This window comes from Portunus trituberculatus, chromosome 39, assembly GCF_017591435.1.
Source record: "Portunus trituberculatus isolate SZX2019 chromosome 39, ASM1759143v1, whole genome shotgun sequence".
Lineage (NCBI taxonomy): Eukaryota > Metazoa > Arthropoda > Malacostraca > Decapoda > Portunidae > Portunus > Portunus trituberculatus.
The window spans coordinates 12511004-12527870 of record NC_059293.1 but is presented as its reverse complement, the minus strand read 5'-3'; the positions used below and the strand labels follow the sequence as shown (position 1 = coordinate 12527870).

The window sequence follows — 16867 nt, the reverse complement described above, 5'->3', positions numbered from 1 at the left end:
CCGCCGATTTTGTGGTCCATTCTTTTAAACGTGTCTGCTTCCCATAACAACTTTTTTTTACAGGTTCTAATAATAGTCTAATTGAAATTACTGTGAATTTTCAAGAGTGTTTCCATGGTTTTAGCGATTCTCAATTGTTAGTGAGAATAAAACACCCTTGAGAACCCGACTAATATTTCCTGTGGCTTTTCAAAACAGGGATGAGATGTTCTAATTGAAGTTATTCGGGGTTTTCAATAGTGTTTTCGTGACTGTAAGTGGTTTCTTCATAGACAATGAGAAAAATATATACTTGATAACACGACCGATAATTTCTATGGCCTTTAAAAATAGCTGATGAGAGTAACTTCTAAAACACTATGATTCATGATTTTTTTAGTGTTTTCGTGATTCTAATGATACCTTAACAGTTTTTCTACACAATCAAGGAGGAAAAACACACTCTTGAGAACCTCGCTGATAATTACTGTGGCCTTTGAAGACAGCGGTGATGGGACAACAAAGCGTTTAAGAGGAAGATCCGAGGTGAGCGGTTAGTGTGGACCTGATGAAGCTGAAAACAAAGGAATGCAGCGCAGCGTGAGGGAGACAAAAACACAAGAGGGGTGACAAGCGTGGCGGAAAGATGGCACAGGAGCTCTGAAAATCTGCCGGTGATGTCCTTCGAGTTAAATGCTTATTGTAGTGAAGGAAGATATAACGCCCCTTAATTACTTTGGGATCTGTTTGTTTGGTGCCCTCACGTGTAAGGTACTGTGGTTCATAGCTCCTGTCACGGGTTCTCTAGCACGGAATTGTCTCTTTGTCCTCAGTTTTGATCCGTTTCTTTAATGAATCACTGTTTCTTGGTAGTCTTTTTCCAGTGCTCAGAATTTTTCACTTGTTTATATCAATCTTCTAGCATTTTTTTTTTCATGTCTTTTTTTCTTAAGTTTAAATTCGTCTCTGTTCCTTGTTAGTCTTTTCCCAAGGTGTCACTTAATGAATTTATCACGCACTCTCATCAATCTCTTTGCGTTTCTTCTTTTCCTCTCACCGTTTCCAAAGAATCAGAAGTTGGCGCCAAGCACGAGTCTCTTCCATTTGTTTCCGTCCCTTAATTCTTCCTCTGTGACTCTCATTCTTTCCAGTTCTACCACAATTGTACCCTTCCATCTCTCTCTCTCTCTCTCTCTCTCTCTCTCTCTCTCTCTCTCTCTCTCTCTCTCTCTCTCTCTCTCTCTCTCTCTCTCTCTCTTTCTCTTTCTTTCTTTCTTTCTTTCTCTCTCTCTCTCTCTCTCTCTCTCTCTCTCTCTCTCTCTCTCTCTCTCTCTCTCTCTCTCTCTCTCTCTCTCTCTCTCTCTCTCTCTCTCTCTCTCTCTCTTTCTTTCTTTCTTTCTTTCTTTCTTTCTTTCTTTCTTTCTCTCTTTCTCTCTCTCTCTCTCTCTCTCTCTCTCTCTCTCTCTCTCTCTCTCTCTCTCTCTCTCTCTCTCTCTCTCTCTCTCTCTCTCTCTCTCTCTCTCTCTCTCTCTCTCTCTCTCTGTCTGTCTGTCTGTCTGTCTGTCTCTTTCTTTCTTTCTTTCTTTCTTTCTTTCTTTCTTTCTTTCTTTCTTTCTTCTTTCTTTCTCTCTCTCTCTCTCTCTCTCTCTCTCTCTCTCTCTCTCTCTCTCTCTCTCTCTCTCTCTCTCTCTCTCTCTCTCTCTCTCTCTCTCTCTCTCTCTCTGTCTGTCTGTCTGTCTGTCTGTCTCTTTCTTTCTTTCTTTCTTTCTTTCTTTCTTTCTTTCTTTCTTTCTTTCTTTCTTTCTTTCTCTCTCTCTCTCTCTCTCTCTCTCTCTCTCTCTCTCTCTCTCTCTCTCTCTCTCTCTCTCTCTCTCTCTCTCTCTCTCTCTCTCTCTCTATCCCACAAACTAATCAGCTAACAGTTTTCTAGAAGTTGTCTGATGCAAACTAACAATGATGAAACTTTTTTGGGGCACCTGTCAAGCTTTATAAATAATCACCTAAAGGATATCATTTCAATGCTCTTTTCTCTCCTGCAGATTTCTCAAGAGGCTTCCTGGCGGTGCCCTTATCCCGTGACCTTCTCAGACGGACGCTGTGAGTATCTGTCAATATTCTACGGCAAAACAGGTAGAATGAAGGGAGTTGGTTGCCCAGGGAAATAAGGAAGGCATAAGAGAGGCGAGTGAGGGAGATTAAGCTTACGGTAAAAGTTGTGATAGAATTCTTGAGTAGTTATTTATTTTAGTAGCTTGACTGCTCGTTTCTAGATGTTTTTGGAAAAGAGAGAGGGAGAAGGAGAGGGAAAGGAAGAGGGAAAGGTAGAGAGAGAGAGACTAACAAACAGGCCTCACTCAATATGCGCCGCTTTGTAAAAAAAATATAAGGCGTGTTCTGGAATCCGTTTTCTTCAGCTGTCAGTGTTTCGGCGCGTCAGGGTGAGGGAGGGAGTAGTGGCGGGGAGTGTGGGGAGGCGATTGCGGGTTCTCTCATCGGCCGCCGCGGAGTTAGTTTGTTTTGAGGCAGTCACGGAAAATTTTTAGTCCCTCCATGATCGTAAATTTACTCTCTTCCCTGCAGCCATTTGGTTCCGTGCCCAGAGAATAACACTCTATTCAACTCCAGCCCCACCCCCATTCCACCACCAAGGCCTCGCTTCCTGCCTGTATTCCCCTCCACTATGCTTCCCCTCTTCTCTGTCCAGGCATCAATATCTTCCTCCACCTCCCGCTAGCTATCCTGCATCTACGTTTTCTTTCCTCTCTTTCTCTTTACTCACAATTCCCAGCTTCACTCTGTCTATTGCTTTCAGTTTATTTCGTTTTTTCCTCTTATTCTATCTCACAGTTCACCTTCACTATTGTTTCCTTCATCCTCCTCCTCCACTGTCTACACATTACTCATTCTCTCATCCTCTGTTCATGCTGTCCTCATCGTCTACTCGTGATGTCTTCCTTCCTACTTTCATCACTGTCTGTGTGGGTTGTGATATGGGTAGCCAATATCAATGAACTGTTTGATGATGTATATTTGTGTGACTTGTGTAATTTTGTTTGTGAAGTACTTCCTATTTACAATTGATAATGTACCCTTTGGATTCGTTTGTGTCTTATGTTTTACTAAATGAACCAAAAAGAATGAGAAAAATTGTTCGTAATGTATTTTTTTTATTGTATTTACTTTTTTGTCATTAGATTACTACTATTACTACTATGATATAATTGAATGAGCTGAGACTTCATTGGGGTCGTTAGCAATGGCATCTCAGTAATTTTTTTTTTTACTCATTTTTGTCATCACCTTATGCCACAATCCGTCTCACATAAAAGAAATGTTAAGCTCGTAGTCATGAATCAGTTAAGTTTGATATATATGCTTTTGCCACATTCTCTGCAGCTGCCGAGCTTTGACAATGACTAAAATGAGGCTGTTTGGAGAGGAAGAAATATTGCAGATTCAACTATCAAAGAGTAATGAATTTGACCTTTACGATGCATCCACACACACACACACACACACACACACACACACACACACACACACACACACACACACACACACACACACACACGTCCTTACCCCCGCCATGCCCCCACGCCATTATGCAAAAATCGTTTCGTTAGGGAACTCATTTTTCACACTGATTCTCGCATCGAAGGCTTCAGCATCGCAGCAATTAGTGAGAGCCTCCATTTATTCAGACCTCGCTGTTCTCAGACCTGATTTTATCCTTTCTGCGACCTCTCAGCCTCACAAACCTTCCAAAACCCTCCACACAATCCCTAAAGCTCTTCCCAGCCAGTAAGGGGAAGGTGTGACATTTTTTCTCCTCTCTCTCCCATTTCCACTAACTTTAATTGCGCATTTCAGGACTCGTGTCAAGAGAGTTTTGAGGGAACATGGCCGCATTAGTGACATCTTTTTTGAAACGACCTCGTAAAAGTTGTTAAGAGAAAAGTTTCTTAATCTCTTATATATTTCTCACAGTTTTCAGCTTCGCACGTACAAAAAATCTGGGTTGAGTAAGAAGAGTAAGACTTGTTTCGGTGGTGCTTGAGTACGGTGGTCTGGCTGGGCTGCTCTACGACACTGGGTCACGACAAGGAGCGTATGAATTTTTCCTTTTTTTTTTTTTTATGCAAGAGGGGCATTGGCCAAAGGAAACATGATTTTCACGAAAAAGGCTCACGAGAATGCTAGTAACTAAATAGACGTCGCGAGAAATCATCGAAAAATTGAATGGTAAGCGTCTTTAAACCTGAAAAAGAAAATACAGAAATTTACCAGAAAAAAAAAGATTGAATGATTGAGAATACTGGTTAACTTGCATTAGAAAGGGTGTTGGTTTGTGATGGTTAGGTAGAAGTCGCTTTGCAGAGGTGGAGAAGTGACGTGGTGGAAGAAACGAAGCAGAAATGACGAAATACTTATGATGAAGCAGAGTAGGATTCATAGGAGTAAACTGTGAGGGGTAGCTAGACATAGGTAACAAAGTAGGTGTAGTGTTACAGGTTGGTTGGTAGCAGCAAGGAGTTAAGAGGCAGACGTAGAGAAGCAGGTGTGGTGAGGCAGGGTTGGATAGGATAAAGGGATGGAAGGTTAAGCAGGGGCGGCGAGGCAGTAGTGTGGCAGAGGTGGGGAGTAAAGCAGGGTGAAGCAGGGATGGCCTTGCGTTGGTGGCGAAGTGAGGCGAGGCGAAGCAAGGGTGTGACTCGGGATGATAAGCGACCTGGCATCAAGACTATATTTAACTTCTGATTAATGGAGCACAAACTTTCCATTAATACGTTTTCCTTAATGTCCTTTTTGTATTGTGTGAATCCTCGTAAATTAAAGCGCTACAAGCTGCCATTACACAACAGCTGTAAGAATGATCACATTTTTAAAAGTTGGAAAATGTTCGGGACAGCGCTGCCACCATGTGTGCGCCTGAGCGGCAGGTGCTGGGCGCGTCCTGAGCTGAATAGAGAGGATTCCTGCCGTGATAAATTGCAGCAGGTTGACTGGACTTACTTCACCACTGTCCATATTGTTGAAGTCAAATCCTTAAAATGGGACTCCTAACCCGAGGACCGCCCTTGCACGATGTTACCCACGACCAAAGAATCTAATGAAAATTCAAGAACCAACTTCAACTTGAACGCGAATATGAAGTGCTCATGCTTTGCCTTGGTCGCCAGTTGCTATGGGAAGAACTGATTTGGTACGTGCGTGCGTGCGTGCGTGCGTGTGTGTGTGTGTGTGTGTGTGTGTGTGTGTGTGTGTGTGTGTGTGTGTGTGTGTGTGTGTGTGTGTGTGTGTGTGTGTGTGTGAAAGTAAGCAGGCGTGTTGGAGACTTGTCGGGTGTGTGTGCTGAGAGTAATGGAGTCAGCCGCTGCATATCCAAGAGGACAAACTTGGATCAACACAATCGGTGTGCTGTTCATATGTTAAGTGTTGCCTTCCCATCCTCTCCTTCATCCAAACACCAGACAACTGAAGTGATATACAGCTCTCAGTCTCAGTGGGCATGTAGTCAGGGCTGAGTCAATAGGGAGCTTTAAAAGAAGGTTAGATAAATTCATGGATGGGGAAGATAGATGGAATTAGGTAGATTAAGCACACTGGGACTGCCTCGTATAGGCCTGGTGGCCTCTTGCAGCTTCCCTCCTTTCCTATGTTCTTATGTTCTCACTCCTGGTACCCTCAGAACAGTCATACAATCACTTGGCATCACTAAAGAAATCAGGAATTTAGGCTGTCACATTTGAGGTAAAAGATTAATCAAAAAAACTTCTGGATATATAAAAACTCGTAACACTGTTTTATTATATGAGTCAATCTATATATATAGATGGAGACTAAGACTTATAGGTAAAATATGACAGTTTTGGAGTTGAAGAGTTCGATGATGTCAAAACTAGCGGCAGCACGATAAAAAAGCTGAATATTTTGTGAATCTTTTTTGCTTGGGCCTCCACTCATGGTTGCGTGGTTGAGATGGATGAAGGTGTCACACATCAGAATAATTGAGGAGTGAGAAGTGAGGGAGAAACAAGAGTGAGGAAAGAGTGCAGCTTTAGAGGCAGCAACAGTGTAGTTCGGATTGAAGAGCGGTGGTAGCAAAGAAGAGATGTATTTTTTTTTCTTATGTTTCGCGCCAAAAGTTTTATGTTATATTGTGATAGGTTTTATAGGGGATAGAGGCAGCAACAGTGTGGTCTGGATGGAAGAGCGAATGTTGCAAGAAAGGGGTATAGAAAAGTACTTATTTTTTCATGTTGGGAGTCATTTATGTTATGTTAGGTCATGTAGTAGAGTGAACGGAGGCAGAAAAAATGTCGATTGAATTGCAGAGTACTGGTGGAAGAGAAGAGAAAATATAGTAAACCGCTTTTTCTTTCTGTTTTCCGGTTAGGCACCAAAATTTTGTTTTCGATGCGTTAGGTTAGTTTAAGTTTTAGGTGGAACAGAGGCAGCAACACTGTCGTCTAAATTGAAAAGGAAGAGGAAAATGTTTACTACTTTTCCTGTTTCCACATGCCACGAATTCTCAGTTCAGGATTTTGACATGAATTCCTTTAAAAAAATAATGATCATACAACTCGTACGAAAAACGTGTTGCCATTCCAGGGAAGAAAATGGAAAGTTGTGTGACCATAACTAATGTTTTCTGTGAAGCTTTTGTGCCGCTGGGAGCAAAATTAAACCTGGTCTCTTTTCAGTTAAGCTTGGGAAAGATATATGGGAGCTGCGTCTCTGTCAAGTCTAAAGCAGCGGAGTTTTAGGCAATAAGGCGACAGTCATGCGGCAGGAAACTCTCTCTCTCTCTCTCTCTCTCTCTCTCTCTCTCTCTGTCATAATATGGACACATTTCACTATATTTTACTCAACAACCGTATTAAACTCAAAAAAGAATGTTCCCTTTGACGTTCTTTTTAAAATTTTTCCTCTCGACTTGCAAGATGTATAATTCACTTTACCTGTATAATGACAGAGTGTGTGGGTTGTGTCCTTTTTCCTCCCAACAGCTGTTTAAGTCTCTCTCTCTCTCTCGTCGCGCACCTTTTATACGACAGTTTATTTAAGGTCTAGGAAACTCTGCAGAGTCTTCTTTTATCTCTCCCTGCCTCAGCGCTTGATGGCCATGGCTTTGTCGTGTGTGTGTGTGTGTGTGTGTGTGTGTGTGTGTGTGTGTGTGTGTGTGTGTGTGTGTGTGTGCGTGCGTGCTTGTTAACCTCTATAGAAATTCCTGGCTTTGTTTTTTTTGAGGGGGTAGCTTTCCTCAAATATCAAACTCGATTCAACTTTTTATTTATCCTCTGTTGAGTCTCCCGTCGAAAATGTGTCTAAATAATATTACTTCACAGTGTCCTCGTATGTAATGTTGCTGGAATGTACACGTTTGTATTTCAGTGTTCGTTGTTTAGCTAAGTGGTTAGATTTAGGTTAGGTTAGGTTAGGAATGGGTTTAGGTTGGGTTAAGTTAGGGTTAGGTTAGATGCTTTCCCGTGGGGTAAGTGGATATGTACTGCTGCTGGAATGTACACGTTTGTATTTCAGTGTTTGTTGTTTAGTTAAGGTGATGCATTTTTGTCACAAATAGTGTTTTGAATTTCCCGCGTCAAAAAATCAGCCGACACTTTGGCAACATCCAGGTAGAAAAAGTTTTGTCTTCTGATTAATTTAAAGTGGCTAGGGTAAGGTTAGTTAGGTTAGGTTAGGTTGGGGTTTGGTTGGGTTTAGGTTAAGTTAGGTTAGGTTAGGTTTGGGTTAGGTTAGATGGTTTCCCGTGGAGTAGGTGGAGTGGATGTGTAGTGCCCACCCATATGTAAATCTCCGCGTATTGGCGCATTTCTGGCGATTAAATTTCAACCAGATACTGATTTTGGGATGTGTTTAGAGAAATCTAGTTTTGACATGATCTGTGTCTGTTAGTCTGTTTGTCTGATAGGTTATTTTTCTGTTTGGTTCTCTCTCTCTCTCTCTCTCTCTCTCTCTCTCTCTCTCTCTCTCTCTCTCTCTCTCTCTCTCTCTCTCTCTCTCTCTCTCTCTCTCTCTCTCTCTCTCTCGATCTAAAGCAGAGGAGAATGCGCACCCAATCAGAATGAGATTAAAAGAAAACACACACCTCACTACGGCTTCTATTGACACGCTCCTTCAAGTTTGTTTGCCAGACCGCCTTTCCTTTATGCCCCTCGCGCCTCTGTAATCATTCGCAGGTGGCGGGAAAACCAGAAGAAAAAGGGAGAGAAACACGTCACTACGGCATGGAAGTCCCCCACTATTGCACTCGTTTCTGGAGTGGTACAAAGCCCCGACGAAGAAGCGGTAAAGAGGAAGGTGAAGGAAAGTGACAAGCGAGAAAGGCAGCAAATGTGTTAATCTGGTACAAAGGGAAGCGAGGCAGGAAGGCTACTTGCAGCGTTGCGACCCAATTTGATGTCTCCAAACCCTGCACCTTCGAGGGGTGGCAGTGAATTTGCATTTTGATGGAGAGAGAGAGAGAGAGAGAGAGAGAGAGAGAGAGAGAGAGAGAGAGAGAGAGAGAGAGAGAGAGAGACTGACTGACTGACTGACTGACTGACTGACTGACTGACTGACTGACTGACTGACTGACTGACTGACTGACTGACTGACTGACTTAATTCACATTTTTAATTGATTCATAACTTCAATTTGACGATTCAAGGAGAAAAATGATATTAATTTGGTTGGATTGATAGGCCTTGTTTTTTGGGGGAGGATGGATGGAATGGATGAGAGAGGAGAGGTTTGTGGAGAAGGAATATAATGAAAGCCAATAGCTGATATATACATGAACGCTCTTTCTTCCCTCCCTCATTTTCATATACCTGGAAATCTATTCTAGGCGTCCCTTTGTGCTCTTGTTAAAGTGATAGATAGTGCAAGCATCAGGCAAAAGTATCCACTTAGCACACGCGGGATCAGGTGATGCACTCGCCACGCTCGGTTTCCGTTTTGTTTCAAATTTGTCTCCTCTGATAGATGTCTCGTTGATTTAGATGAATGTATTCATATCACAGGCAGGGTCAGATGTTGCTACGCATGTCACATTAACTTTTGATTTTGTCAACGTTTACATGTAAAGAGAAATCGTTTTGGAGCCATGAAAGACTCATTAATTGTAAAGCGATTGAGTATATGAACTACTGAACTTCTTGATAGTCAGGAACTTTTCGCAGGCCTCTCTTCCTGCGTTCATATAGCCCTTGGCCAATGTACCTAACCTAACCTAAGCTAACCTAACCCAACCAAACTTAACCTAACTTAACCTTACCTTACCAAATATAACGTGTCGTAACTCTTACTTAACCTACCTTACCTAATCTAACCTTTTCAACTCTTGCATTTAAAAAGATGAAGACCAAGAAGAAATGGGAATGCGAAAGCTTGAGGCCCTTTTCCGATTATTACTTATCTGAAATATTTTTACAATAGGGCATCACTTTCACTTTATCGTATTTCAAGATAAGAATATTACGAAGATATAGATAGTAGTTGCCTATTTTACCAACAATGAAGGCACTCTAAGAAATAGTCTCCATATTCACTCCATATATAATTAAAATATGATGTAAATTTCGCCGAGTTATTGAGATTAAAGATTATTTCAAAAGACAGGATTACCAATACAAATATTTAAAAACTTGTAAAAACCTACGAGAATTATGCTTGGCCAGTGAGAAGGTTAACAGGACGAGATAAACGGAGTCGGTAATTTTCAAGCATTCCAAGTATTTCCTCACAAGGGATGATGCCGCAAGTTCCCACTCAGAATGTTAAGTGAGGGATAGCGTGCATACGAGTCCCGTGGTGGCGATGCGTGCACTAGTTTGCCAGCTATGAGAAGGCAAATTGTTAAGCGACCCCCAGGCGAAGACCTTTTGTCGGGAACTTTGCCGGAGTGTGAACAGTGCACCGCCTCATTACATCCTAAATGGCGCCACTGGTTGGGAGAGAGAGAGAGAGAGAGAGAGAGAGAGAGAGAGAGAGAGAGAGTCGAGGAAAGAAACGAAACTAACAGAAAAAAAGAATGGGAAATATAAGAAATCAGAGAGAGAGAGAGAGAGAGAGAGAGAGAGAGAGACAGACAGACTGTCGTTCTTGTTCAGAGTCATGACAGCTGGTGATTTCATATTCCATGGACAGGAAAGAGAAAGTGACCGCCAGGTAGTCACTTCTGCTCCTCCCACTTGGACACATTTCTCTCTCTCTCTCTCTCTCTCTCTCTCTCTCTCTCTCTCTCTCTCTCTCTCTCTCTCTCTCTCTCTCTCTCGTTAACATCATTCGTTTCCATGAAATCATCCACAATTCAGGCAGATAAAGAGGAACACCTAAATAAAGTAAGAAATATTTTACTCATACATTCTGAAAACAATGCGGGAAAAACAAAACAAAAACTGAATGATGATAATAGAGAGTATGAAATTTAATATGAAACTGTTGTACGTATCTTGTCCACTCATTTCCACATTTTGGTAATGAGAAATAATGTTAACCCACCGGAGGACGCCGAGCTTGTTGTGAGGAGGACGCGAAAAGAGACAGCGTTCATTTTTGATGCACGACTCTGCCTGACACAAAAGTTGATGAGGTTAGTATTAAGCGATGCAGGGGAGAAAAGGCAGAATGAAAGCATGGATGTACGAGTATGAGGGAAAAGATCATGTTACGTCCATCAGTCACTCTTTACAGATAGAAGGGAGGACACGGAATAGATCGCAAGAAATAAATGTATAATCCACTTTGGGCTTTATGGCCATTTGAGTATTTGGACATTTATTTATAGCTAGTAATAAACATCGTGAGGTATACCAGTGAATGATGATGGAAAGGAAATGTGGCTATACTTTTTGAAGCCGAAATTCTTCAGGACTAACATGAATCTAGTACAAAAAATGATAATGAAAATAATGTAAGCCAGGGTGTATAGAATGAAAATAAATGTGAGAAAAGAGATCGTATGGTAGAAGAAAGACACAACGACGGAAAGCTAACAAAAAACTTAGCAATCCACCGTTTTTATAAAGGCAAGGACATAGGATGAAAATAAATGTGAGAAAAGAGATCGTATGGTAGAAAAGACACAGCGACGGAAAGCTAACAAAAAACTTAGCAATCCACGTTTTTATAAAGGTAAGGACTAGAGGGTTCATATTTACCTTATCAGTCATTCGCCACAGATTGAAGTAGGAAAGACAGGACAGAAGACTAAAGAGAGAAAATGATAAAATCCACGTTGTGTTTCTCCACTTAAAAAATAACAAACGTCCATTGGGACAACCCTAATTATCTCAGGCTTCAGCGTGGACGAGGGAAAGAGTCTGGCAGTGCAAGGTTCAAAGCACACCACTGAGCTACATGTCCGAGCTGGATAAGACACCTCGATACTAGCATTGGCTGAGCATCCTGCAGCCTCGCCACCACGTAGGTTGTAACAGTATCTGGCTCGCCACCCGCCCCGCCAGCCTCATAGATGTTCACATTCTTCTACCTCTTTTTCTTTTTCTTTTTCTTTTTCTTTTTCTTTTCTTCGTCTTCGTCTTCGTCTTCGTCTTCCTCTTCCTCTTTTTTTGTTCTTGTTCTTGTTCTTCTTTGTTCTTGTTCTTGTTGTTTTTGTTCTTTGTTTTTGTTCTTGTTCTTGTTCTTGTTTTTATTATTATTATTATCCTGTTTTTATGCGGGATTGCTGTTTTTGATGAGTCTCCTCCATCTAATTCTGTCCTTCCACCATTCCAATGTCCAACTTCTCCCTGTCATCCTCTACAATGCAGTTCCTCCATGTAGTCTTGGGTCTTCCTCCCCTCCACCTGCCGTCCACTTCCATATCCATTCTCAGTCTTTCACAGCTTCCATCCTCACAGATCACGTTGGGAGATGATAAAATGACGGAAGAGGACACGAATAGCCAGAATAATGATGGAAGGAATACATAGGAGACTATTTGAGACGGAGAAAGGGTTGAGTGAAGAGGAGGAAGACAGCCCTATTGAAAAGAGAAAGATAGTGAGGAGCAATGACCCTATATGAACCTGAGAACCAACTCCTCAACCGGAAACATCGAGGTTGCTTATGAGGATGGCTATTCTAGAGACAAACAAGATCCTTCAAGACAAGTTCAAAGTGCACACATTTAGAAGTGTCATTGACCGTTCAGTGGCATTATGGCCCATATTCTCAAACACTTACGTCCCGCACTTTCCCTATTTTCAAAGGGCTCTAGTTGAAGTGACATGGGTTTTTAAGGGTGTTTCTGTAATTCTAGTGACGTTAACAAGTTTTCTCCATTATCAACTGGAGAAATGCTGTTTAGAACTCGGCTAATCGTCTCTGTGGTCTTTGAAAATGGTCACTGTGAGAGAGGGAAGCGTTTCTGAATATGGCGGTATATATCACGAATCAAACGAAAGATAGACATATGAATTTTTAAATGCTTCGAAATCAAGATTATTTTTCACGGAGCAGAGACATGTTTAGTCGTGATTGTCCTACTGAAGATCTGGAGAACTTACTAAACCTTCACTTGAATCATAGAAACTCTCCTTAAAACTCCAATAATCACTTTTGAGAATTAGCGAGACACAGCACATTTGAGAATAGCCTTCGTATGCCTCGGATGTCCTCGCTGACCGGCGGAGTGCACGCGTATCTGGATCATTATGAGCTTCTCTTAGCCTCGTTTGCCGCACCTGTTGAGCTCATGCAACCATCTGACAGGGCCGTCACATCACTCACATCAAACTCTTTCACTCCTAGAGGCATTATAATTTTGATATAGCGCCACTCAGAAAAGGCTGCGACTGGAGTGACTTGCCCGGTGTAGCATCTGGGAGGTGGAGGGGTGTCATGTATGGTGAGGGGAGGATGCCAAGTGGGTGGTTGGGTGGCTGGCGGGGCGATATGTGATACGGGGAGGATGGCTGGCTGGCTGGCTGGTGTGTGGTGCGGAGAAAATGTCTGGTGATGGCTGGCTGGCTGGCTGTTTGGCGGAGCAGTGCGTAGAGGCTGGCAAGCTGGCTGGCTGGCTGGCTGGTGTGTGGTGCGGAGAAAATGTCTGGTGATGGCTGGCTGGCTGGCTGTTTGGCGGAGCAGTGTGTGGTGCGTAGAGGCTGGCAAGCTGGCTGGCTGGCTAGCTGATGTGTGGTGCGGAGGATGTCTGGTGGTGACTGTCTGTCTGGTTGGTGTGTGGTGCTTGGAGGACGCCTGGTGGTGGTGGCTGACTGGGTAGCTGGCTGGCGGCGCGGTGTGCGGTGCCTGGCCCGTATTACTGATTTCCCCTTTAAGGAGGTACCTGTCCGCTGACGAGATCGTATCACCGTAACTTTTAATGAAGGTTCCTGCCTCCATCACGCGGCCTTCATACCCGCACTATTAATGTTATTTTTCTCTCTTTTTTTTACTTCGTTCGACCAAAATATAGAGACGAGAAGAGTTAAAAATTTCGACAAAATGTTCCTGCCGCGATCGAAGGCTGTTTGGGGGTTTGGACGAGTCGGTTTTCTCAACACGTCGACTATTGGAGAAAATGTCGTTGGGCAAACACTCTGGGGTGATGGCCGCTTTTGTGACCCGGACATGACCACACCATTTTTGAGGCTGGCCACCGGAGCACCAGACCCGGTCCAATCTTTCTATCCATTTCGGGTCTTTATCTCGACTAGTTTTTAACAGGTTGAAGTGGATTGTATTGAGTTTTTTTTTATTTCATGTTAGTGACAGTTTAGTAAGAATGCCTTTGAAATACGAAAACCATCTTTAGGAACTTGACTAATCATCTCTGCAACCCTTGAAAACTGTCCTGGTGAGAGCACACACTGTTTCAGAAAACCATTAATCAAAAACATTTTCTGATGATGCTTTGATAAGAAACCTCTTAAATACGAAAAGAAAACACCTTTGGAAACTTGACTGATATTTACTGTGGTCTTTGAAAGTAGTCGTTTTTGAGAACAGAAAGTGGTTACAAAATACTGGTATTCAAAAATGTTTTCTAGTGATGGTAATCAACTTTGATAAAAAAAGAAATACCTTTGAGATTCTGACTTTGATCTCTATGGCCATTTGAACGGTGACAGATACTCAGGGAAGTAACGATGCGAGTAATTTTTGTTTACCGACAAAAGTACGTGATAAGGAAAATAAACTAATTACACACCGTTATATTTTGATACCAATACCAAGAAATACAGAATACAAGCCTTGCGTATCTCAACATCACCTGACAACCTCTCATTCCTTCTTATTCCCCTGCTCTGGTACACCGGTACGCCCTCGTTGTGTTCCTTCGTTAGTCATGAATAACATTGATGAGAAGCGTACTTTGATATTAGCATCAAGCAATACAGAATACAAGCCTTACGGATCTCAACACCTCCTGACAAGCTCTTATTCCTTCTCACTCCCTTGCTCTGGTACACCGCTACGCCCTCGCTGTGTTCCTTCGTCAGTCATGAATAACATTGATGAGAAGCGTACGGCGGCAAGCCTTCAGGCCGCCTTGCTGGTTGTCTCAGCAAACACTGAAGCTAGACTGAAATGCTGGAGGTGACGCGTCGAGGCTTTTGTGTGCTCTGGTATGAGGATTAGAGGAATGATCCTGTGTGTGTGTGTGTGTGTGTGTGTGTGTGTGTGTGTGTGTGTGTGTGTGTGTGTGTGTGTGTGTGTGTGTGTGTGTAATTGTGAATGTGTAGTGGTGGATAAACTAATACATAACATTAGTAAGCGTCAAAGAGACGCATATGTAGAGATAGCTGTCTGTGCACCTCCCTGTACCTTCTCTTCTCATTCTTCTCCCCCCTGAACCTTCTCTCCCCAAACTCGTCTTCAGCCTCCCCCTCTTCCCTGAACCTCCTCTTCTCAGCCTGCATCTCCTTGAAACCTTTGTCAGCCTCCTAAGTACAGACACCGGCTAAACAGTGTAAGGGACGAGCCATGACGAGCTGTAACCCCTTCATGCTTCTGGGTTAGCAATCGTTCACACGCCACCGCCATTACAACAGACGAGGACAGAACGCTCTGGTGACACTCTGGACTGAATAACGTTTTCCTATATGCTCCCCGTTACGCTGAAATGAACGGAAAATGGAGCACACACACAAACAGGGAAGGTGTTGAATAATCAATATGTATACACTGTTTTATGGGACGTTGCTGGCTGTATGAAAGAAATAGAAGGGACCACTCTTGATTTCTCACACGTTTTTACATCAATGAGAGATTAAGATTCGAGGAATACTCACCTATAAAGGTTAGATACACAAGTTAATACACGTTCCTGCCTGAGGTGACCTTGCTTCCTCTCCCAGACACACGATTGCAGTCAGACACGCGAGACTTACCGAACGCCGTCAGACAAACTGTTCCCCAACATACAGCCACGTTTTGAGGAACTGTTTATTCTCTAAAATGTCAAAACTAAGCAAGTGATTGTGAGCCCAAAGGTAAGTGATGCTCGTTTGTTTGACTGCACCAAATATTTATAGAATCCCTCTAATACTTAGGAATGCTTAGGAATAAAGAGGGAGACTGACACACGCTTCCTCGCCAATTGTGCTGCATCTGAAGGCTGGAAGTGCAGCTGTGATCAGGATATCTATTTTACATGTGACCAGCCTGCATCGCATTGCAGGACAATCAGCCTATTAACAAGGAATTTACAGGGAGGCTGATACACGACCCCCTTGCCCCTTTGCATTTTATCAGGTCTGGAGGTGACGCCATAACCAGAAAATCTCTTTTATATGAACCTAAATGCCCCAGTCTGCACCAGACATCCGTTAACTCAACGTAGTGCGATTGCCAAGTGACAGTGAGGTTGGAAGGAAGGAAAGGCGACATTTGTTTAAAACAGCGAGTGTTACATCTCTCATTGTGGCGGCCAGGATGCTCCCTCTATAATATGTGGTCATGGCCACCTGGCAGACTCGCAGACAAAGAGAGCGAGGTTCGTGATCTGAAAGTGAACACCTGACACCGCCCCGAGTCTCAGTGATATTGCAAATCTCGGAGATCGTTATACTCAATGGGTCTCGATAATCTATTCTCACTGATATCTTTTTGGGAGGAGTCCACTGACTTGGTGACCTCGTTCCCTGAACCCTGGCCCCTTTAAAAGTGGGTGCGAAGAATCTTGCGCCTTTGTGAAACTTGGAGGTGTTTTGTATGTTTATTTATTTTTCTAGTTTGAACGGACATTAGCAGATCAGAGACCTTAAGCAAAAATCCAAAGATTTTACTTTTCAGTTTATCTGTAGAACTTCTGTTTTCTCTTCCACTACTACGTTTTCTGTTATGTGGAGTGTGGGCTTTCTATCTGGCGAGTTATGAGTGTTGTCAGATATCTCCCACATCTCAGAAAAAAAAAATCAAGGTATTGTCTTGTCATCACCTCTGGCTCTCGTAGTGAAAAGAAAAAATAGTCAGTGATCACTGGAACATATCTGAAAGGAAGCACGCTACAAAAACTTCTTAAATATAAGGAAGGAAAACGTGAAAGACTGTAGAGAGGAGAGTGGCGCATTAAGAGAGGAGCTGTACTGTACCTTTATTCATGATAGATGTGGATAGGAGTGATCAAGCGAGTCCTGTTTATGTGCACAACTTTCTGATGCAGCGGTTAAATGGACACTCCACGAGAGAGAGCAGCTCCCAGTTACTCGTATCTATGTCCTTTCATGTCTCCTGCCCTACCTCTCCCCTCAGTTCTCTTTCACAGTTCTCCTCACACGCTTTTCTTTTTCATATGTTTTTTTTCTACCTTTTTGGTATATCACACGCAGTCTCCCCCTCAAGTTGCTCCCTCAATCCGACTTTCCCTTTCATTCTTTTTTAACAAGTCATCCGTCTCTTCTTGGTTCAGGTCCAGACTACCCAAGGGACGCTCGCC

At 42.8% G+C, this 16867-nt stretch overlaps 1 protein-coding gene across 5 annotated transcripts in view; it reads left to right on the top strand.

The window, feature by feature from the left end:
• Nucleotides 1-16867, top strand: part of LOC123515594 (putative neural-cadherin 2) — a 394007-nt gene that overhangs the window by 229232 nt on the left and 147908 nt on the right. For all 5 annotated transcript variants that reach the window (XM_045274363.1, XM_045274359.1, XM_045274360.1 and 2 more), the window contains one exon: nucleotides 2019-2076. The gene's annotated coding sequence lies outside the window, so the exon portion shown is untranslated. The remainder of the gene's footprint in view (nucleotides 1-2018; nucleotides 2077-16867) is intronic.